The sequence below is a fragment of the Sapajus apella genome, unplaced genomic scaffold (assembly GCF_009761245.1).
Source record: "Sapajus apella isolate SASKATOON/1434 unplaced genomic scaffold, GSC_monkey_1.0 scaffold83, whole genome shotgun sequence".
In the NCBI taxonomy this organism is placed as follows: Eukaryota; Metazoa; Chordata; class Mammalia; order Primates; family Cebidae; genus Sapajus; species Sapajus apella.
The window spans coordinates 585,114-608,466 of record NW_022437023.1 but is presented as its reverse complement, the minus strand read 5'-3'; the positions used below and the strand labels follow the sequence as shown (position 1 = coordinate 608,466).

Below are 23,353 nucleotides of genomic sequence, written 5' to 3'. Positions count from 1 at the left end.
AGTAGAGATAGGAGTTTCACATGTTGGTCAGGCTGGTCTTGAACTCCTGACCTAGTGGTGTGCCTACCTCGGCCTCCCAAAGTGCTGGGATTACAGGCGTGAGCCACCACGCCCCACCTGCTCTCCCTTTTACACTTTTGATCTTAGTACTGTTAAGACTCCCTACTTACTAGTATTATTTTTTTGTTACAAATAGCAAAATCTGATTCAGAGGAGCTTAAGCCCCCAAAAGGAATTGATTGTAAAAATATTGGATTTCTTAGGATTTGAAGACAGAGTTGACACCGCAAGGAAAAGTGAGAGCAGTTCTGGGGACCTCAGGGGCTCACAGACTTTGTCCCTGGAGTGTGAACACCGACCACTCGGCAGAGCTGCTCTTGACTTCTTGACCTCTGTTGCAGTGAGCTAAGATTGCGCCACTGCACTTCAACCTGGGTGACAGAGCGAGACTCCATCTAAAGAAAGATTAAAAAAAAAAAAAAAGAAAAAAAATCACGTTTACTGAGATATAATTTAAATACGGTGAAATTTATCCCCCACAGCTGTACAATTGCTTAGGAGTTTTTTGTTGTTGTTTTTTATTTGTTTTTCTTTTGTGCTTATGAGTTTTGATGAACATATTCATTGTGTAACTACCACTACAATCAAGATAAGGAATATTTTTATTACCCCAAAAAGGTTCCTCGTGGACAGTTTTTTCAAGTCACTCCCGGTTAATGTGTATCCTTAGGGTAATAAAACAATGTTAATTCGTGAATTGGATTTAGGCTGTTTAAATATTGCTCATTGGATTGTACCTTGGAGTGGGAGAATTTACTCTGGCAATTTAGTAAAGGTTGGAGCTGCCAAGTGAAAGCAGACTGTTGGTGAATATAATTTATTGGGATTCAAAAAGATACATCAGCCAGATGGATACATGAATGCTAATCAAGGGTTGATTTAGCAAGATCTACTAAGGAAATAATATCTTGTACAGTGCTAATCACATTTTATTTTTTATAATTGAGTTTAATATGTAAAGTGATTAGAATAGTCACTGCCACTTAATACCACTTCAGAATTACCTGCTTTTCTTAATATTGGTGTAATCCTCAATTTACTTCCAAGCTCCACCTACCTTTTGGCTGGCCAGGATGAGCTGTTCAAGAGTCCTACTGGTGGGACTATCTCAGGTTTCTCTAACAATGTTATCATATTGTTATTTTACATAATCTCCTAGGGATTTGTCACTCTTTCATATTACATTGTTTTGTGGGAAAGCAGGATTCCAGAAGTTCTTAAGAGCTTTTCCAGCTCCCAGAGCTGCAATGGTAAGTTCAGATAACATGGCCAGGGGCAGGAGAAATCACCGTAGAATCTTTCTTGGTTCTCTGTATTTCCCATGAATGCTTCATAACCTTCCACCTTGATTCTTTCCCCTGCACATACCCCGATATTCAAAATAGCCCTTCTTATTAGATTGGGTTTTCCTAATTAAAAGCTGCCGTTGATCTTATACCCCAAAGTTTCTGGAATTCCTAAACCTTGTCTTTTGTCTAAACCGTTTTAACTTGAGCGCAGAGTATCTCCAGACACAGGCTGGAACAGATCTGGAGGGAAGAACACTGGGGCTGTTTGTCCTGTCATATGAGAAGGAGGATCTGGTTTTAGGACAAGCTCTTCAAGCTTGGAGAATGAATCAAAGGCGTGGAAGTGCCCTGTTTCTGTATGTACTAAGAGAAATGTGTTCTTAAAGTTTACAAGCTTTTTGTCTTGGTATTCCCCTTTGGCTCAGTTGCTAGCATTGTTAAATTGCACAAGTTGAGGGTTTGCTAAAGTTATTGCTAAATTTGTAGCTTCTGTATCTGCTAAAATTGGATGATTTTTGATGCGTCCTTTAACCTGTTTTGTAATCTCATTAATTTTCTAGTGAGCCCATTGTGCTGTTGGGATTCTGATATCCCCAAATCTAATGAGCCATGACCATACACTTTAGCTCCATTCCCACTGGCTTCTCAAATTCTTTTTCATTTTTCCAATTCTCTGGCACTTTCTCTTATAGGTGGTTCTGCTTTAACTTAAAATGAAATGAAAACTTCAGCCCCTTGGTTGCACCAGCTGCTAGCATTTTAAGTGCTCAAGAGCCACCTGTGGCTGGTGGCGGCTCGGTTGGATAGCTGGATATAGAACATTTCCCTAACAGCAGAGTGTCGTATGGGACAGCACTGCTCGAGGTATTGCTCTCTGATGATCACACCCACTTTGCAGATACTTGGACCGTCTAACTATGTATACCTTCTTTCTTCCAGATATGATGTTGAAGGCTTTCCCTCAGTTTGTATCTTTTAACAAATATTTTAGTCTTTATTGATCAATCCCTCATACATCTCTGCAACAAAAATATACATATTCATTTAATTCTTTTTTTTAATTGACAAAAATTGAATCTATGGTATACAATATGATGTATTGATTTATATGTACATTGTTTAATGGCTAAATCAAGCTCATTACCTTACTTTTTTTGTGTATTTGGTGAGAACACTTAAAATTATTCACTTAGCAATATTCAAGTACACACTATACAGTTATTAACTAGAGTCACCATGTTGTACAGTACATATCTTGAATTTGTTCCTCCTAACTGAAATTTTGTATTCATTGATGTTAGTTCTTTTTTTTTTTTTACATTCAACTCATTAAAAACATAATTAGGTCGCAGAGGTTAGGAGGTTTTGAAAAAAACAAAAAACAAAACAAAACAAAAATTTGGGTTTCTTTGGCAATCTAGCAATGCTTAGTGTATTTTTACAGCTGCTGCTAAAAGCGTAGCGAAATCATAGAAACCTCAGTGCTGCCAAAACCTATGTATTTGGTCATATTTATTTTGACTCGTGTTTTTTTGTGTATGTGCCTAACCTTTTCTCTAACTTTTTTGTAAAGAATGCTGGAGTATTCCTGAATTGTTGACCAATTCCCGTTTCCTGTTCTAAGTTTAGATTTCAGTGTTGGCCCACTAGGTGGAGATAGGCTCCTATTTCTGTAGCCTTAACGTGATTTTGAATTCCGACACTTTGCAATGGATAATCTGGCCTTTTCCTCCACAGCTTTAAAACATTTCTTTTGTGAATTCAAAACAACCCACAGTTTTAATTCTCTGTATTTATCCAATAAAAATGGATAGGAAATAAGTGCTAAATTATTTACTTACAATGCTTCCGTATGAAAATCCTCTACTCCCAAGAGGGCAGGCTTCACAACTTGACTCAATGGTGAGAAATCTGAGTTGACTCAGCTTTCTGACTATACTCTGATGGTACCATGTTAGGAGAAATTCTTGGCTAAACAGAAAATCAAGGAAGACCTCCTTCTTGTCAAACTTTAAGTTAATCTACTAGTTCTTTTCATAAAGCAAAAGGTAAAATGTTGAGGACTCTGAGTCAGCCGGCAATTAAAATGACTTTTAAACTAAGTCCCTTTTAATTATGGCTTAAGGCAATATTAAATTAATCCCCGGGTATTATAAACACGGGTTTCCCAGCCCTCTGCTGATGAGGTTTGCTTGTTTGTGTATTTCCTTCCTCTCAAAATTCTAAATAGTGAAGTCTCTCCTAGGCAATGGAGGCTCATTCATTGTCAAATTCCTTGCATGTAAAATTCTTTGGGTACAAAATAGATTGCTTCCCTCTTATTTTTCTTTTTCTTGAGATCGAGTCTCACTCTGTTGCCCAGGCTGGAGTGCAGTGGCACTATCATGGCTCAATGAACGCTTTACCTCCTAGGCTCAAGTGATCTTCTGCTTCAGCTTTCCAAGTACCTGGGACTACATTTATTTTTAATTTTTTTGTAGAGACAGGGTTTTACCATGTTGCCCTGGCTGGTCAAGGTGCCTCCCCTCCTTGGCCTCCCAAAGTGCTGGGATTATAGGTGTAGCCATCAGGCCCAGCCTGCTTCCCTCTGTTATACCAAGATGCTTGACAGTGGATATATAAAGATGACAACTTCCCTTTCTCATGTGGGGCACTGAGAGATGGGTATTTCCTAGAAGAAATATAGAATACAAAATGGGTAATTTTCTCATGGCGTTCTGCAAAAATTAAAAATTTCACAGAATACTCATCTGCATCCCTGGTTTGTAACTTTAGCTTTCTAAAACTTGCCTATATGCTAATAGGATTCAAAAAACATTTGTAATAATAATTTCAGAATTAAAACATTAAAATGAATTTAGTCCTATATCTTCTATAATAACCAATATTTCTAGAAAAGTAGGATTTAAGAGTATCTTCTGTATATTATATAACTTTATGTTTTTTTTTTTTTTTGAAACAGAGTCTCAGTCTGTTGCCTAGGCTGGGCTCATTGGGACAATTTTGGCTCACTGCAACCTCCACTTCCTGAGTTCAAGTGATTCTCCTGCTTCAGCCTCCCAAGTAGCTGGGATTACAGGTGTGTGCCACCATACCTGGCTAATTTTTCTGCTTTTAGTAGAGACACGGTTTTGCCATGTTGGTCAGGCTGGTCTGAAAATCCTGATCTTAGGTGATTGGCCCGCCTTGGCCTCCCAAAGTGCTGGGATTATGGGCGTGAGCCACCATGCTCTGCCCAATATATGACAAAACGGATACTTATGTCATTTTGAAAGTTGTCAGTGGAATGGATGGTTTACTTCTGTGTAGAAATGAGTTAACATATCATACCTGACTGTGATCCTTTGAAGGACCTGCTTACAATATTGGCTCTGTCTGGCACCTGGGAACTTGGATTTCAGTAGGGTTCCCACCATTCCCAGAACGATTAAAAATGGCTCACTACGTCTAAACTGTTTGTACAAACGATATGGTTTATGCCAAACACCTGCTTTGTTTCTGGGAGATTGGAATTTTGGTATGTATTAGGCAGAGGGTGCCTATGAGATCAGCCCTGTGCTGGTTAATTTCAGGTGTCAACTTGATGGGATTAAGGGATACTCAGATAGCTGGTAAGGCATTGTTTCTGGGTATGCCTGTGAGGGTGTTTCCAGAAGAGGTTGGCACTGGAATCAGTAGACTAAGGAAGGAAGATCTACCCTCATCCCATGTGGGTGGGCACCATTCAATCAGCGGAAGGCCTGGCTAGAACAAAAAGGCAGAAAAAAGACGAATTCACTCTCTCTCTGTTTTAGAGTAGGAAGTCCTGTATTCTCCTGCCCTTGGACATCAGATCTCCAGGTTCTCTGGCCTTTGGACTTAGGGATTTGCATCGGCAGTCCCCCACATTTTTGGTCTTGGACTCAGAGTTACTCCACCAGCTCCCCTGGTTCTCAGGCCTTTGGAGTTGGACTGAGCCATGCTACCGGCTCCCGAGTCTCAGCAGCTTGCAGATGGCCTAATGTGGAACTCCTCAGCCTCTATAGCCCAGGGAGGGAACCCCCATCATAAATCCCCTCTCATCTGTCTTCCTCTATATAGCCAATAAATTTTGTTTCTCTGAAGAAGTCTGACTAATAAAGACGCTCAAAGGCCCTAGTGCTGGTCTGTTGCGAGCTTCCTGGTAGACAGTATTTTACACATGGCACCCCCGCTCCTTGTGGGAGGAATTAAGTGTGTCCTGTATGGCTCTGGGGAGAGAGGATCCTTGGAAGCCTGCGCCTGGTTTCTCCTGGGCTTTGCTCTGTGTGCCTTTCCCTCTGCTGAGTTTGCTCTGGGTCCTTTTTCTGTAATAAATCAGAGCCCTGTGTAGGACTGCATGATGAGCCCTGTGAATCCTCCTAGGGAACCATCTCACCTGGGGTGGCTCTGAGGGCCCCCAGTATAGCTCCTCCTTTGGTGTTGGTATCTGGTAATATATAAAATCCCCACAAACCAACTTGTCATCATAATTTATGAACGTATTTCATCAAAATTTCCTGTAGTCACATTCAAGAAGGTTAGCTATGAAAGAAACACTCTATAAGCTTGGTTAAGACCCTGCATTTTTGAAAATTCATTTTAATCTAATAATATTGTAGCAACTAGAAGTTTTCCTGATTTTTTTATTTTTTGGATGTAGTTTTACTCTTGTTGCTCAGGCTGGAGTGCAATGGTGCAGTCTCCGCTAACTACAACCTCCGCCTCCTGGGTTCAAGTGATTCTCCTACCTCAGCCTCCCAGATAGCTGGGATTACAGGTGCCCACCACCATGCCCAGCTAATTTTTGTATTTTTAGTAGAGACAGCGTTTCACCATGTTGGTCAGGCTGGTCTTGAATTCCTGACTTCAGGTGATCCGCCCACCTCGGCCTCCCAAAGTGCTGGGATTACAGGCATGAGCCACCGTGCCCAGCCTCCTGATTACTATTATATAAAATTTGGACTTAGTGGCACATCATACCATGAAATGACTGAAGAAAATATGTCTTCTCTCTTGGTATTAAACATCAATTAAGATGAGTTATAAAAATCATAGTAAACTGTATTCTAAAAGCAAGCCCATGCCTGAAAAATCTGTTATACACATTTCTTTTGAAACTGGGGATGTATTTTCACTGTACAGCCCACAAGAGAGGGAGTTGGGGTGATCTGGTGAACACAGTTATGGAATAAGTGTGTATCTATAACTTACTGCAAATAGTATACAAAGAACGGTAATGTGTTATGCTGCTGGGCATGGTGGCTCAATTCTCTAATCCCAGCATTTTGGGAGGCTGTGGTGGGTGGATTGCTTGAGCTCAGAGTCCAAGACCAGCCTGGCCAACATGGTAAAACCTGGTCTACCAAAACTACAAAAAATTAGCCAGGTGTGATGGTGGGTGTCTTTACTCTCAGCTACTCTAGAGACTGAAGTGGGAGGATCACTTGAACTCTGGAAGCAGAGGTTGCAGTGAGCTGAGATCATGCCACTGCATTTCAGCCTGGGTGACAGAGACTCCAACTCTAAATAAATAAAATAATATATTATGCTATTATACCTGTTTTTAAAATTGGGATCTTATGTCGATTTCTACATTTGGGAAGCATATTCCTAATAACTGACCTGCTTTATTAGTCCTGTATTGTGTTCAGTGGCAAAGCCAGGCTTGGTGTCCATTCCATCTGGGAACACCAGGAGTAATGGTCCCACTCCTTGCTGCTGAGAGTACAGCATGAATTTGGGCACTTGCCATGAAAGAAAGCAAATGTGAGGAGATCCCCAATCAGCTGCACTCCTATTTAATAAGGAGACTTGATCACTATCAAGAAATGTACTCCTCCACGCCTGGGTAAAGCCACACTGACTCATCCCGAGGCTCTTCACTGGACCCGGTGATCACCAAACCCTTCAAGCATCAGGTGGCCATGTGACTGTCTCCTTCCTCTCAGGATGAAAAGCAGACAATAACACGTGATTTATGTTCCTCAGGAAAGGACATGGTATAAACTAGAGAACTTGGGAAAGAGGAATTACATGAATTAAAATGCAGTCACATGATGGCATGTGCCTGTGGTGCCAGCTACTGGGGAGGCTGAGAGGGAGGATTATTTGAGCCCAGGAGGTGGAGGCTCACACTCACCACCACACTCCAGCCTGGGTGACAGGGTGAGATCTTGACACACACACACACACACACACACACACACACACACACACAAATAAAGAAAAAGAATAAAGGAGAAAAAAGAAATTGTTCTTAAACACAAAATTTAAAATGAGGTTCTTTGTACCACCAAATTCTTTTTTTTTTTTTTTTCGAGACGGAGCTTTGCTCTTGTCCCCCAGGCTGGAGTGCAATGGCGTGATCTCGGCTCACTGCAACCTCCGCCTCCTGGGATCAAGACATTCTCCTGCCTCGGCCTCCCAAGTAGCTGGGATTACAGGCACATGCCACCAGGCCTCGATAATTTTTAGTAGAGATGGGGTTTTGCTATGTTGGGCAGGCTGGTCTTGAACTCCTGACCTCAGGTGATCCACCTGCCTTGGCCTCCCAAAGTGCTGGTATTACAGGTGCCACCATGCCAGGCGACTCTTAAATTTGATTCAGCTGTGCGCCTGGCCTCACCACATCCTTATATGAAGAAGAAATAAAAGAATAATTACTAATTAATTATTATTTCCTTCTCCTTATATGTTTGAAAACATCAAAGATTTTCTCCAAAATTATCAAAGCTATAAAAGTGTAAATATAATATCACCTGGTAACAAATGAATTCCTCTATGATGCAAAGAATCAATGTAAAACTATGAAGAAATATTATTCATTCACAAAAGTAACTACAAATAAAAAATCCCAACTTGTGTAATGTATTTCCAAACATCCCATTAAGAGGAAGGTGTTTATGATGTCCTAATTTTCGTTTCCTTCACTTACCCCACACTCTGCAGTGCGCAGGGGCTTCCTGGGCTACACGGGTCCCTGACAATTCTCCCACTTCCTCCCAGCAGCTCTAGCATCTTCTTTCCCCAGCCGCAGAGGCGCCCCCTTCTGATCTCTTCCGGTTGGTTGAGCTCCATCAGGCTGTTTCATCTCCAGCCTTTCTCCCTGGACAGGGGTAGGGAAAGGAGTGGTGGATTGGGAGCTCCTCCCTCCCTGCACCGCCTCATGTTCTCCACGGGGTCTGGCGCACAGTGGCCATTGCAGATACACCCTGAAGACTGAAGGAGCCAGCGCAGCACCAGATTCTGCGGGCCATCGCCCTGGCTGCACTGCTGAGCTTCCTGGAAGCCGGGCCATCAGGGGTGAGAGCTCAGCTGGGCGAGGAAGCGACCACATATGCTGTTTTCTTTCCTGTTTCTTTTCTCTCTTCCTTACTGTCCTGTGTGAGGCTCGTTTTTTGCTTTCTCTCACTCTAACAACAACAATAACCACCATTTACTGAACACCCACCCCCTAAGTGCCAAACCTCATGTCCTTCCTCGCAACACCATTTTAAGAAAGGCTTTTATTTTACTTTATTTTGAGATGGAGTCTCACTCTGTCACCTAGGCTGGAGTGCAGTGAGGCTCACTGCAATCTCCGCTCCCCGATTCAAGTGATTCTCCTGCCTCAGCCTCCGGAGTAGCTGGGATTACAGGCATCTGTCACCATGCCCGGCTAATGTTAGTATTTTTAGTAGAGACTTTCACCGTGTTGGCCAGGCTGGTCTTGAACTTCTGACCTCGTGATCTACCCACCTCGGCCTCCCAAAGTGCGGGGATTACGGGCGTGAGCCAGCACACCCGGCAGTGGGGTCTGGCTTTGAAACCAGCCTCCTCCAACCCATAATCCCTACCGCTGACCCTCCAAGCCCAGATCTCATCATGTTATTCTCCTGCTTAAGATGCTTAACAGTTTCCCATGCTCTGTGGGATAAAATGCAGACACCTGCCATCAGCACACAAGGCAGGTTACAGTGCAGCCCAGTCCACATACCCCCTGGCTCAGCCACACTGAAGAACTGCAGCTCTCCTTGCAACTTCATGCCTCTCTGCTCCTGAGCCTGCTTTTCCTGCTGGAAGTGCCATTTACCCTTTCTCATTTTGCTAACCTCAGGTAAACACCATCCCTAGGAAACTTCCTTAAATCTCATTTTTTAAAAATGCCCTCTTTATGCTCCTGAGTGGGTCCAACATATGCCTTGTGGTAGTCAGTGGTGATCAAAATAACCTATGGAAATTAAAAAAAAATACACGTGTAGCAATCTTATTTGTCTCTTTGGTTTTTGGATTTCAAGCAGCTTGCGGACAAGGTCCATGTTTTCTGAGCTACATTTTTAGTGCCTAGAGAGTGGAAATTGAAAATAAGTGTTTATTTAACAGAACAAAAATTAACATTTGAAGGTGGAATTTGCTTCACAATGCACAGACTTTTAGTTTTAGACTTTGTGAATATAATAAAAACAAAGTAACCTAGGGTAAACAAACTACATCTCTCTAGTCCTGCTCCTGTGTCATGTTTTCTGTTTTTTGCTTTGGGCTTCGTTTCTGTAGGTGAGTCATTCTCTAGCCCCTAACCTCAGTGGCGGCTCTCACCATCTGAGCCTGCTGTCATTGGATGCATCTAAGTAGAGGACTGGTTTGCCGTGTTGGGCTGGGAGGGGAAGTCCTCGCTTAGGGACCATCAACCTTGCAGTGTCATTTCGCTTCACTTCCTCTTCCGGGCTGAACCCCACGCTCTCTCATCTTTATTCTTTTACTGTAGTAATAACAGGCTTTTTCTTGTCAAGCTTTTGCTTCTTCTTATACACCAGGTAAAGCTAAGATACTATCCCGTAGGTGTTTCAAATGCAGCAACTTTTGTTTCCAGGTAAAACTACACTTGAAAATATACATTTGACAAGGGAATTTTGTGACTGTTATGTGAATGACAACACTTTTAAATTTACCATGCCTAAAATGAAAGTGTTTGGATAAAATTATATAAGGTACCATTTTTCTAAAAGTAAGAGCATAACTTGAAGTCTATAAATAGCGCTAAGACTCTGGTGGTCTTTTCATGTCCTTCACAATTTTTTTTTCACTCTGAAAGATTCTCATTTCATCCCCCCTACTTCCCTGCCTTGCTCTGTGGCTGTATCAGTATTTTTAATGTCTGGTCCTTTAGGGGTTCTGAGATCCTAACAGAGTGAGGGAGGGGGACAACTCAATATTGTTTCTACCTGGAGTCTGTGACTTGGGCAAGTTACTTTACCTCGGTGGTCAGTTCCCTGGTATGTAAAATAATTTCTTCTGTTAAATCAAGTTTAGCCTAAAGCTGCCTCCTTACATATTTTAAGTTTGCCCTAAAGGTTTCTCTGTATATCATGAACTATAACAAGTGGAGGTACAAACAGACCGTAGCCTACACTTGTGCCAGTCGCTGAGTTTTGGCCAATTATATGTAGCCAACTGTTCAAACCATGTTCAAACAAGGATACACCCAGCTATAACCAATATGTCACTTTCCTTTTTCTGACCTGGGCTGATGGGGCCAGGACAGGAGCATGGGAAAGTGTGGCTCTGTTTGGGAGCCCTTGGGGAGAAAAAGGGTGGGGCTGGGAGAGGTGGCCCCTAATCTGGTTAATACAGGGCTTGCTCATGATTCACTAGCTTCTTGCTTTTGCTTCACATTACCAATATCCTCCTTTGCCTGTCTTTTTAAACACTTTTTATTGTGAAATTGAGGATGTTTATAAAAAATGCACAAACCAATATAAACCACATGCAATGATTATCAGAGCAAACCCCACATAACTAGTAGTTAGGTACAGAAATAGACCATTGCTGGCTTCCCTGTGCCCCTCCTCAGGCCAGCAGGTAGTTTGCAAACTTTTCAGGAAGCAGGAGAATGAAGAGGCTGTTTCCTCACATTAGCCAAGGGATCAGGAATTTCAGGAATAATTAACAATGCTAGAATCTCAAAAAGCGTCAACTATGATAAGCATACACTGGCCTGGTAGTAAATGGTTACTGAAGCCTCTTCAAAGAGCAGCTTCACACGCCATGCCCAGCTCACACCTCCCTCCACTTTCATTATTCCCTGGCTGAGCCTCACTGGTACTTGACAGGTAGAGACCAAGAGAGGGTGAAATGACGTCTCCTTAGGGTACCCCTTATCTTCACCTGGGGCAGCAACATCTGTGGGGTGGACCACCTTCTCCTCATGGGCTGTGAGGGGCAGAAAATGAAGGGAACAGGATGGAAAGGGATGGGGGACACGACACTAAGCTGGGAGTCCTAACCCCGCTGTGTTTGTCCTACTCCAGGCGTCAATCCTTCTCAGTCAGAAGTGGACACAGGGAAGTCACCAGCTTCAGGTCTCCTTTAAAGCTCCAGGCCAAGCTTTCTTTTGAATCTCTGCTCTTCATCCGCAATGACTGATGGACCCTAAGACCCCTCCATCTCCTGGCTGCCTATGATCCTGCCTACGTAGCACTCAGCAAAGAGTCTGACTCAACCACTCAATCAATATGAAAAATTTAAAGTATAGTGACAAGGTGGTGCCCCAACTGGATGGTCTATATGCTCTGATCTCATCTGGGACCTTTCTTTGCACTGCATTTTTCCTGAGAAATCCCAGAGTTCAATAAATACCTGTGTGTGTCAGAGCTAGACACATCTGATGCCTTTGAGATGTGGACATGGACCTCTTATATTCTTACATGTAAACTCCTTATATCCTCAGTGCCCTAGGAATGCATATCCTGGACCTGTAATTGTAGGATACAGGTGCATTATGTGTTATGGGTGCAGATACCTCAATTTTGCATCCTACAAGAGTTAGTCTGGAGATTGTTCACTCCACTTTGGGTACTGCCCATGCCTGTAGCATGTGTCCAGGGGACAAAAATGGAAGGGGATGACTCTGATTGGATAGTGAGAGGAACACAGTGGCTCTTGGAAATTGACCAGGAATAAGTGTCCAGGGGCACACAAGGCCCAGAAGCTGCTTGTGAGAAGTCAGGGAGAAGGAAGCCAACAACTGGATGTATCAGAGAGCCACTGAGTGCTCATTATGTGTATCGGGAGTTAAGAATCCATCCTTGGGCCAGGTGCAGTGGTTCATGCCTGTAATCCCAGCACTTTGGGAGGCTGAGGTGGGCAGATCACAAGGTCAGGAGTTTGAGACCATCCTGGCCAACATAGTAAAAACCTGTCTCTCCTAAAAATACAAAAATTAGCTGGGCGTGGTGGTGGGTGGCTGTAATCCCAGCTACTCGAGAGGCTGAGGCACGAGAATCACTTGAACCTGGGCAGCGGAGGTTGCAATGAGCTGAGATTGCACCACTGCACTCCAGCCCAGGTGACAGCGTGAGACGCTGCCTATTAAAAAAAAAAAAATCATCTACACTAAAAGGAAAGCTTAGACCAAACATGTCTTCTACCTTGATTTATAGTAACTTAATATGAAATGCCAAACACATAACGATTTTGGATTGTAAAAAAAAAGACCAGTCTTTGAAAGAGTGCTGCACATATTGCTTTGCTCTTTCAACAGTGGGGGGGCATGTCTCTCTGTATGAATTATAGCTCAGGAGGCCTGACTGGTGAAGGAATGCAGACTTAGAGGCTAAGTGTCTCCTACGTGATGCGTTCAAAAGGCCAAGCAACGTTTGGTTAAGGAGTATTCGTGATGGCATGCAAAGAAAATGTTTAAAGTGTATTAGATTGTATTTATCATTTCAAATTCTGATTCTCATTTAATTTCTTAACAGTAATGCTAAAACAGGCTCTTAGTAAGTTGTATGTGGAATCAGTGCTATGTCAATATGGTCCTATAACACAGATTTGCAGTCTGCTCACCCTTGAATAGCTAAGAATAGTGGTTTCAGACGTAAATGGATGAAGACACCGAACATGATTATGGGGCAGCTCACTGAAATATAGTAAATCCGGGAGAGGTCTGTGTCCAATGGGCCACCTTATACAATACTTTGGACATAGCCATTTTCATGGCTGTCTTTCCTATGTGTAAACCACAATGAACTTCTCTATTAACTCCTACTGTTTGCCAAAGCCCTCAAGAAAAAGTGGTGAGAGACGACTTGGTATATATTCTTAACAGAAAACAACCATGTTGGGTTTTGATTATTTATAGCACTAAGGAGAAAGGTTGGAGGCCCCATGAGAGAAACCATGCATTGAATCCATGAACAGAATGGTAGAAACTGGCTTCAGTGCAACTACTCAGCAGCAGCATCCTCTTAAGAGGCTGGGGGCCTGTCCTGGAAGCAGATACTGGGACTAAAGAAACAGAAAATGCTTGTTCCAAGGCACGTTAGTCTTTCAGGCAAGGTCAGGAACCCTGTGGAGGTAAAAAACAGTTACCCCAGGTTGCTGGCGCCCTTCCTTTAAGTCCTAGGAGAGAAAAATAATGGTGAGAGGCTGAGTCTCAGGTGATAAAGAATAGAGCTGATCTGAGCTTCCTTCAGCAATGGAGCCAAGCAGTGGTCTTTCCCCAGTCATCCCAGGGCTGAGACTGAAACAGGGTTCAGTCCCAAGACTTCTTCCTAGAGGAGCCTCAGTGTCGCAATGCACAGAAAGGACTTATGTCCTCCTGTAACTCCCCCAAGGAAATCATAGCAGGAATATTACCTGTTTGTGGAGATCCCCGTTGAACTAAAATGAAAGGAGAAAAGAGAATGTATTCAGGTATTGAAACTACCTCAGGCAATTAGAGAAATGTTTCCATCACATCTTCCATTGCCCATCACTCAGTGGACGCCCTGCAGGAGCCTGAGTAACTGGGACCTCATGCATCTGGCTGCATTAGGATGCCAGCCTGAGATTCCTCTCTCCTTAGAAGCTGTCTTTGTTCCCTGACTATGTGATTTCAGTAAGCTCTCTGGAATTGCTTTTCTGTCTCAGCCCCTCATTATAGAAGAAGGGTGAGCAAATCAGGAGAAAGGCAGGTACCTGTCACCTCACAGGATTTCTCACCTTTCTTGCTCCTTCTGTGCGTGAAGATGCCCACTGCACAGATGATGAGCCCCAGCACGAAGCCCATGGCTCCCATCAGCGTCTTGCTTGGGGCAAAATCAGACTGCCTCTGGGAAGAACAGGCCCAGGCTCAATGTCACATCCAGCAGCTGCACCCCCGCTCATGTCCTGTCTGAGATCCTGGAGCCCGATACAGAATATCAGCATGAGGACATGAGTGAGGGGATACACCTTGCATAACAGGAAATTGAGAAACACCCACTCTGTCAATTCTGGAACAGAGGGTGTGACCTCAACAACAGACAAATGCAGATTCAGTTAATTGCCTCTCAGAATAACTCAGAATAAGCCAAAAGGTGACGACAGTTCCCATGTGTAAGGTCAGTTCAGGAAAGTGTCTGCATCCCTAGATTCTTGGACAAGGGGAGGAACTATGAATCCTTATGACCTCCTAGGCCAGGGACAGGCAAGTTTCCATTGCCCCCAGATTAAAATTATACTCAGGGTCTTGTATAGAAGAAAACTGGGGTCAGACATGGCCCCAGGGTATAGATACATAAGACTAGATGAGTGGACCCCAGGGCCAGAGAGTCTCCTGCTTTTCAAAGGTGGGGTATAAAGGGTCATCAGAGAGTAGCTCACTCCATCTACGGTGACAGGACTGTCCATGCTGGGGTGCTCCACTTGGCAGGTGTAGACGTCTCCCTACTGGGGGATCATTTCCAGCATTGCCAGGATCTGGAAGGTCCAGTCTCCATTACGGATCAGGTTGGTGGACATGACCCCAGCTGTTTCCTCCTGTCCATTCAGGAACCAGCGGACTTGAATGTGCCTGGGTAGAAACCTGCCATGTGACAGACAAGCAGGTTGTGGTGCTGCAGGAGTTCCTTCTTGGCGGGGGGGATGTTCACCCTAGGCTGGACTAGGAGTGGGGAAGAGGAAAGTGGAATAGCATTTGAGATTATTATTTCTTTTTTTTTTTTTAAATCTCACCCCTGGCCAAGAGATTATTATTTCTTAGACATGCCCTTTATGGAATTGATTTCTAGATATTGAAAATAGGAATGATGGCTGGGCATAGTGACTCACGCCTGTAATCCCAGCACTTTGAGGGGTCGAGGCAGGAAGATTACCTGAGGTCGGGAGTTTGAGACCAGCTTGACCAACATGGAGAAACCCTGTCTCTACTAAAAATTCAAAATTAGCTGGGCGTGGTGGCACATGCCTGTAATCCCAGCTACTCGGGAGGCTGAAGCAGGAGAGTTGCTTGAACCTGGGAGGTGGAGGTTGCGGTGAGCCCAGATCGTGCCATTGCACTCCAGCCTGGTCAGCAAGAGCGAAACTCCATCTCAAACAAGCAAACAAACAAATAAAAAACCCAAGCAAATCAACAACAACAAAAAAACCAAAAAACAAAAAAATGGAATGATGTGATTAGGCCAGTGGATCAGGGCGTTACTGAAACTATAGAAATAGTATTGAGAAGAACAGGTGACACACAAGCTTACCAGTTTGTAGCACATTTAAAAGAAATCTTATGTGTAAGTTACTCACTAACAGCCTTTGGACAAATAATATTTATTTTTTATTTTTATTTTTCGAGACTGAGTCTCGCTCTCTCGCCCAGGCTGGGGTGCAGTGGCGTGATCCTGGCTCACTGCAACCTCCGCCTCCCAGGTTCAAGCGATTCTTCTGCCTCAGCCTCCCAAATAGCTGGGATTACAGGTCCTCGTCACCATGCCCAGCTAATTTTTGTATTTTTAGTAGAGATGGGTTTTCACCATGTTGGCCAGGATGGCCTTGATCTCTTGACCTGGTGATGCTCCCACCTCGGCCTCTCAAAGTGCTGGGATTATAGGCATGAGCCACCAGCATCACCTGGCCTGGACAAAGAATATTTAATCAGTGGTGACACTACCATATCTTTTCAACTCTCTATTCTGATGCAAAGAATGAAAAATTTGCTCAAATAATTTCTTGAAATTAATATATATACATATATAAACAATGACATTCTCATGGTCTATTAATCCAATAACTATATTTCATAAATATATAAAGAAAATAAAACAAGCCTGACATGACTTATTCTGCAAGTAAGCTATGGATTTTTTGACCTTGCCCACAAAAACTCAAAATCATCCTGTTTACATAATATCCAGAGCCCCAGCATGCATGAGTAGTAGAATTTCCCTAAGTTCCTCCCCTGCACTGTGTTGTCACATCCACTGAGGTGCTCACAGATAACCAGGTGTTGGCTGTGCCTTGGCACCTCTCTATTTGTGCCCCCTCTTTTTCTGCTGCTCGCAGGTCAATTTCCATGCTACCACCTGCAGCCTTTCCTTTGGACCTCAGCCACCAGTACCCTTTCCTCCACAGAGGGCGGAAAAGGGCCAAGTGCCCCTAGAGAACAGCCCAATCGGAGGAATATTCCAAATCAGAACTTCTAGGTCCTTATTTACTCTGTTCTTGAGAACACAAATGCCCTGATGTGGGCCTGGGCCAGGTAAATAAAAAGTCTTGAACTAACCCACAACACTTACTCCCTATGGTATTCTTGCCTTGTGTCCAGGGTTATCCACATTCACAGCCTCTTCCCTCAATGTGGTTTTATTTCAGAGATACCTGGCTCTCACGCTACTTCAACCACCTCTATAAACTCGATATGCATCAGACTGGTCAACCCGTGTCTGAATCCCAACTGTGATTAAGTAAAATTTCTTCCCCATAGGTGTCCTGGAAAGCATGAAAGTCATGGGATATATGGGTGTCTGTTTCAAGGTCCCAGAATATTCCACGAGAGGAACTTTGCTCAATCTTCTTTGATAGGAGCTTGTGAGCCTGGAGCACATCAGAGACCTCCACGGGACACTGTAGCTAAGCCTTAATATCCAATGGCCTCATTTCTAATCCAGTTCAAATATATTTCACCAAGGCAAGGATTCCTGTTTGTTCTGGTTGCCTTTGCTCAATGACTTCTAGATTTGGGTGCGCATCCACACGAACGGCCAGAACTTCTATCCTCCTCCTTCCCCTTGTCTCCCCTACCCTGGTGTTCTTCTCTATTCTAATTCATGCCCTTATTAGGATTTCCCTGGACAATAATAGCAATTTCTTACCTTATCTCCCTGCCTCTGGCTCCTGCTCTCTCCAACCTACTTCACCATCTTCCAAAAACAGATTTCCAGCCTTGTCATTTTCATTTGAATATTTCTGAAGATTTTCAAAAAGCTTCAGTGTTCTGACACTTATCTACTACATGGGAATCACTTGGGAGCTGATTAAAAATATAGATCTTCAAGACCTCCCCACTCAGGGAATCTGAGTCTCTGGGCAGTGAGTCTTGGGGGATCTGTGCCTCACAGAGGGTCTCCAGGAGAGTCTTCTGAGCGGTGAAGTTGGGCACCTGTGGGCCTAGAGGAGAAACCCACACTCCTTAGGCTGGCATCAGGACTCTTTGCAATCTGGCAGCTGATTACCATGAAAAGAAAATGCTGCCATGTCGCTGATTTAGGCCTCTATGAAGTCTTAGTGACAGTTTTTGCAAATTGTATTAGTTTTCTTTGGACACCTCAGCAACATTTTGGACCCATGTCACTCTCCTCATCCTTACTCATTGTGTCCACCTTCTCACTCTTATCGGAGGACCTTCCTTCCACTTTCCCAGGAACAGAGGGATCAATGGTGTGACCTCCTGAGCCTCCTCCTCCCCCTCCCCCATTCTGTCCTCTCTCCAGGACAAAGGTCCTTGTTTAGTGCAAGGCTCACTCATGTTTTTTGGTCTCCTTTATAGGACTTCTCACTTGGCCAAATTAATACAGGAGTTATTAAGAGATTATTTTTAGGCAGCTAGAAAGGGTAGACATTCTTGGTGGAATTATCCTTTAATAAAAAGCAGCCCCAAATCACTTTTTCTCTAACAGAAAGCAGCCTGAAAACTCAGGCATAGATATACAAACTAGGAGCTTTTATATGTAAACGGTGGCAGCTGTACCTGGAAGCCTGGTAATTCAGTATGGCAGTTCCCACCCTCTTTTCCTTGTCTCCACATTTACAGGTGTCATGGCAGCCTCCAGGTTAAAGCACGTGTACAGTTATCAGCGGTGCCACCAGGTGGAGGCTACATTTGTATGATAAAAAAACTAGAGTGGGAGGGCCAGTCTTTTTGCAGGTTATGTAAATGGCACACCTGATCAAACCAATCCCCTGAGCCCTATGTAAATCAATCACTGGCTCCTCAAGCCTCTGTACAAAACCGATTGCGCTCTACCACAAACTGGAGGCCTTCTCTTGGGTGACCTTCTCAGCATTAGGAAGCTTTTTTTCTCTCTCTTCTTTTCCATGAAACTTTCTGCTCCTAAACCCACTCCCTGTGTTTTTCCATGTTGTGAATTATTTTTCGGCCATGACAAATAACCAGGGTATATACTGCAGACAATGGAGCTGTTTCATTTTGGGAGCTCATCCGGGATCTGAATCAGAATGGAAGATAGAAACATCAAAGTGGTGAGTATAGAGCAAACCTCAAATCTGTCCTTTAATTTCAAGTCTGTCTTCATACCAGTTTCCTTTCATGGGGAACTTCAACATTGCATGAGGCTGGGAAAAGTCTTGGGGCAACTGAAAATTTCTGGCCAGGGCACACCTTTGGTGTTATTCAAGGGCTTCTGGACTGAACCCAGGCCCATAGCTTGTCCAGGTGTTGGTAATGGATCTCTAGCTATCCTGTTGCAAAATTTTCCTTTCCTTTCTATCCACAGTCACTATGTCTCCTGTCCTCTCTGTGTGTGCAATGTGTGGGAAATTTTACAGTTCAGGGAAACAGTCCTGTTAGGAAAGATTGGCAAATGCCACAGGTAGTAACTCAATAAGTGTCTCGCTCTCTATCCTGTCTCTGGTGAGCACATGGTATTTCTAAGCCAACAGCATCACCTAGTGAAAATAGAAATTCTCTTCATCAGGCACCCTGTCGGTTTTTACAGTAAACACTGCAGCTTCCAAATTCTTCCTTTTCATGCCACTAGAAAAGCCTCTTCTGTGAACAGGAAAGTTCCGTCTTCATTTTAGGAGTAAAATGTCCTCCATAGTGAAACTTTAGTTCTGACACTGTCCCATCAGCAGGAAAAACTCATTAGTTTCCCATGTTTATTTCTGTCTCCAATTAGAACAGTACTTAATTAGCAAGGGGATTTTAAGTTTGGATGTTAACTGGAATCATTTTGCGAAGGGTAAATGCTTTAGCATGGGCCCTAATACCAGGCAATCTAGCACTTTGCCTCCGTTAAAGGAGCCTTGCCCAAAACAGCACAGTCTCTCTGGAGATCCATTTTTTGGGGAGCCAGGCAGATCACACAAGTTTGGGATGTCAAAGAGGATCACATAAGGTGGATAAGCTAAGGTTGTGTGGATAAAGTGTGGTTAATGCCATCAGTTTATCCAGTTCCATGGCTTGGAGGGCCACACCTACAACCATGGGTGGCACATTTAACACATTGCTGGGACCCAGGAACCAAAGAGAGAAAACAGTAGGGAGGACGCTCCCACTGTCTTCCTCTCCATCCTGGGTCACAATGAAATAATAGGGACTAAAAGGACACTTTTATTCTGACTTCTTTTTCTAGATGGGTAACAGACCAGCTTCAGCTTGCACCCCTCTGGAATGCACTCTGAAACACTGGACCTCCTTTAACCTCAGGACTTGGGAGAGAAAAGTGACTCATTTTCTTTTGCACAAGGGAATGGCATTTTTACTAAACCTTTGCAAACATTGTAAGATCAATCCAGCTTTTTAAATAGGCATATCAGGCAGGCCTATAGAAAGTAATCCCTCACAATTAGAAAGGCAATTTCCAAGGGAACCATCTGAGAATTCCCCTTGTTTGGGGTCACCGCAAGTTCCGTTCTCATTACAGAACCTTAGGCAAGCAAAGGAAGACTTATGCCAATTTTCTGACAATCTCAATAGGCATATAGAAGCTTTCCAGAATTTAACTGAGGCATTTCACCTTACATGGAAGGATGTTACACTGCTCCTAAACCAAACTCTAAACACAGCTGAAAAGCAGGCAGCTCTTCAGGAAGCAGATAAGGAAAGGATAAAGCTTATCAGTGTGCTCAGAGATTGTTTTCAGACAGAAAACCTCAAAGTTGGTTAAGCATGTAACCTTTCTAGCTCACATCCAACAGGAATTGATACAACTAGCAAAAGCCCAACCTCAGGAAACTGGACTACCTTTACTTAGCAAGAAAATTTGGTAGCAGTGAAAACTCATCTCTCTCTCCCTCCTTCCCTAAGCCAAGCTGGGAAGGGCTCTACATAGTTCTTCTTTCAACCCCCTCAGCAGTAAAAGCTACAGGTATCAATTTCTGAATACACCACACTCAAGTCAAATCCTGAAGAGCTGAGGGAGCAACCCCTGACAGCCCAGATGAATGTCCTGAATATCAGTGTGGAGAAATAGAAGATCTTAAGTCGAAAATCATAAAAGGTAAGTAAATGAGTGAGGGCTACTCATCTTACTCAGTCCCATTCCTGCCTCACCAGTAACCCTTTATCATTTCTGCTTTTCCTCTCAAAATTTACTGCCAAATATTAGAACTTCTTTTTAATGCATGTTTGTAGGGAGATTTTAATTATACACAGGACTGCATTTGTAACTCTGTAAATCCTCAAAAAGAAATGTTATATCTTGGCAAGTGAAGTTTTAAAAGGAAATTATTTACTACACCACTTTTGTGGGAATTGTTATAATCATGCTATTATTTGCAATAGAACTGTACACTGTGGCACCCACAAGGTGGAATTCTGGTTGTCAAATTTGAATTGCTGTAATGTTTTGCCTAATTACCATCTTTATGACAGGATTAATAATTGCAGGAAGGATTTCATCAAGTTTGCTTTGCTTATAGCAGGAATAATAGTTACAGGCAAGAAGTAAGGATGAAAGTTTTACTATCACTAAGTTGGTTGGAACTTTTTATTGAAGATTTGTAATATGGTGCACTCTAAGCTATGGAAAGAAGGTTATGAAGGAAGATTTATATAAGAAAGGATCTCGGATGGTAAATTATTGTCCTAAAAGGAAATGATTAGTTATTTAAAGGAACTGGTTGTTTAAAGGAAAGATGTTTAAGACAAATCAGAAAGTTGGAGTATGTTGTAAGAGGGTCTGTGAAAGTCAAGAAGTAATTTAATAATTAAAGGAAAGGAACTGCCAAGATTAACACTAAAGTTATTTTAGCCACTTAATAATGTATTTCTCCCAATTATACCACAAGTTATATAAAAAAAAGACCTAAACCTAAAATTATCCCCTAATAGCAAGTCAAGGGGGAAATAATACGTTTTTCTCAAAGGAAATGTTAACTTTTATGTAAAAGCTTCTGGTAATGTACAGCGACATCTAGTGGAGACAAATCAGTATTACAATTCATTGGTGGAACTATCAGGTATCAAACTCTATTGTAGTTTTGGTCTGTAGGACCCCTACTAATAGTGATAATCTTAATACTCATATGCTAACCCTGTATTTTAAACCTTCTTGTAAAATTTATCTCTTTTCACCTAGAGGTAATCAAACTCCAAATGGTGCTGCAAACAGAGCTAGCCACACGTGGACATGCCATTCTTCAAAGAAGCCTTAGATCAACCTCAGCAGAAGCCCCAACTGCAGTCCGCCCACACGACACCCTCTTTCAGCAGGAAATAGCCAGAAAGAATCATTGGTCCAACACCCCCTAACAGCAGTTATGATTACGTCTCCTGAGGGAGGAAACAATACAGGAGTTATTAAAAAATTATTTTTAGGCAGCTAGAAAGGATAAAAGTTCTCAGTGGAATTTTCATTTCATAAAAAGCAGCCCCCAAACATTTCTTCTCTAACAGAAAGCAGCCTGAAAGCTCAGGCATAGATGTGCAAACTAGAAGCAGCGGTACCTGGAAGCCAGGTACATCCAGTGTGGAGGCTCCCATTCTTTTCCTTGTCACCACCTTTACAGGTGTCATGGCAGCCTCCAGGTAAAACCACGTGCACAGGCATCTTGGCCATCACCAGGTGGAGGCCACATTTGCATAATGAAAGTCTAGGGTGGGATGGTCAGTCTTTTCATGGGCTATGTAAATGGCACACCTGGTCAAACCAATCCCCTGAGCCCTATGTAAATCAATCACCGCCTCCTCAAGCCTCTGTACAAAACAGATTTTGTTCCACCACAAACCGGAAAGCCTCTCTTGGGCAACCTGCTTTCTCAGCATGAGGAAGGATTTTCTCTCTCTTCTTTCCTGTCTATTACACTTTCCACTCCTTTTTAAAATTAAGATGGGGTTTCACCATGATGGCCAGGCTGGTCTTGAACTCCTGGCCTCAGGTGATCCACCCACCTCGGCCTCCAAAAGTGCTAGGATTACAGGCGTGAGCTACCGTACCCGGCTGACACTTTCCACTCCTAAACCCACTTCTCAGTGTGTCCGTGTCATGAATTCTTTCTCGGCCATGACAAAGAACCAGGGCATACACCCCAGGAAATGGATCCGTTTCAAAATCACAATGTCCAGTTCCCAGGATCCAGTTTTTTGCTCTTTCCCCTGGGTCCCCTCTCCCTGTTTGGTCTCATGAAACCCGGGCCCCTCCCCAGTTGCAGACCTCTCTACCTGCCCATCAGGCCATCCATCTGGCCCCTCAAGCACCTCAAACAAAAGTGCCTCCCTACAGATTTCTTCTGTCTGGCCCTTTGTGTCATCACCATCTCTGTAGGGCTGTTGGGTCCCCACAGGGTTGTGGGGTGTCCCTTATGCTGTGTTGAGGTGCAGGATCCAAGAAGTAGAGACAGGACACTGAAGAGCTGGTGAAGAGCATCTGGACTTGGGGGGCCACACCACCTGTGAGCAGAGATCAGCAAGAGCCCCAAATGCCCAGAAGCATCTGTATTTATTAGGTACAAGCAGGGGGCAGGGTCGTGAGTGAGGTCATCATCTATAGGCTTAGTAATAGAGCATACATAATCACGTGAGTCACAAGCGAGAGGACCACTCCATTATGTCACCT

At 43.4% G+C, this 23,353-nt stretch overlaps 2 long non-coding RNA genes across 3 annotated transcripts; one reads left to right on the top strand and one right to left on the bottom strand.

The window, feature by feature from the left end:
* On the bottom strand, positions 1 to 7,513 carry LOC116533593. Its single transcript, XR_004261363.1, has 3 exons — positions 6,972 to 7,513; positions 3,191 to 3,289; positions 1 to 455 (listed from the first exon to the last, which is right to left on the bottom strand). It is a non-coding gene; the product is annotated as an uncharacterized LOC116533593 (long non-coding RNA).
* Positions 7,514 to 7,896: 383 nt separating this feature from the next.
* Positions 7,897 to 22,179, top strand: LOC116533592. Of its 2 annotated transcripts, XR_004261362.1 has the most exons (3): positions 7,897 to 8,651; positions 18,730 to 18,815; positions 19,931 to 22,179. It is a non-coding gene; the product is annotated as an uncharacterized LOC116533592 (long non-coding RNA). The 2 variants fall into 2 exon arrangements; XR_004261361.1 differs by lacking the exon at positions 7,897 to 8,651 and having other exon boundaries at positions 17,185 to 18,815.
* Positions 22,180 to 23,353: the final 1,174 nt, after the last annotated feature.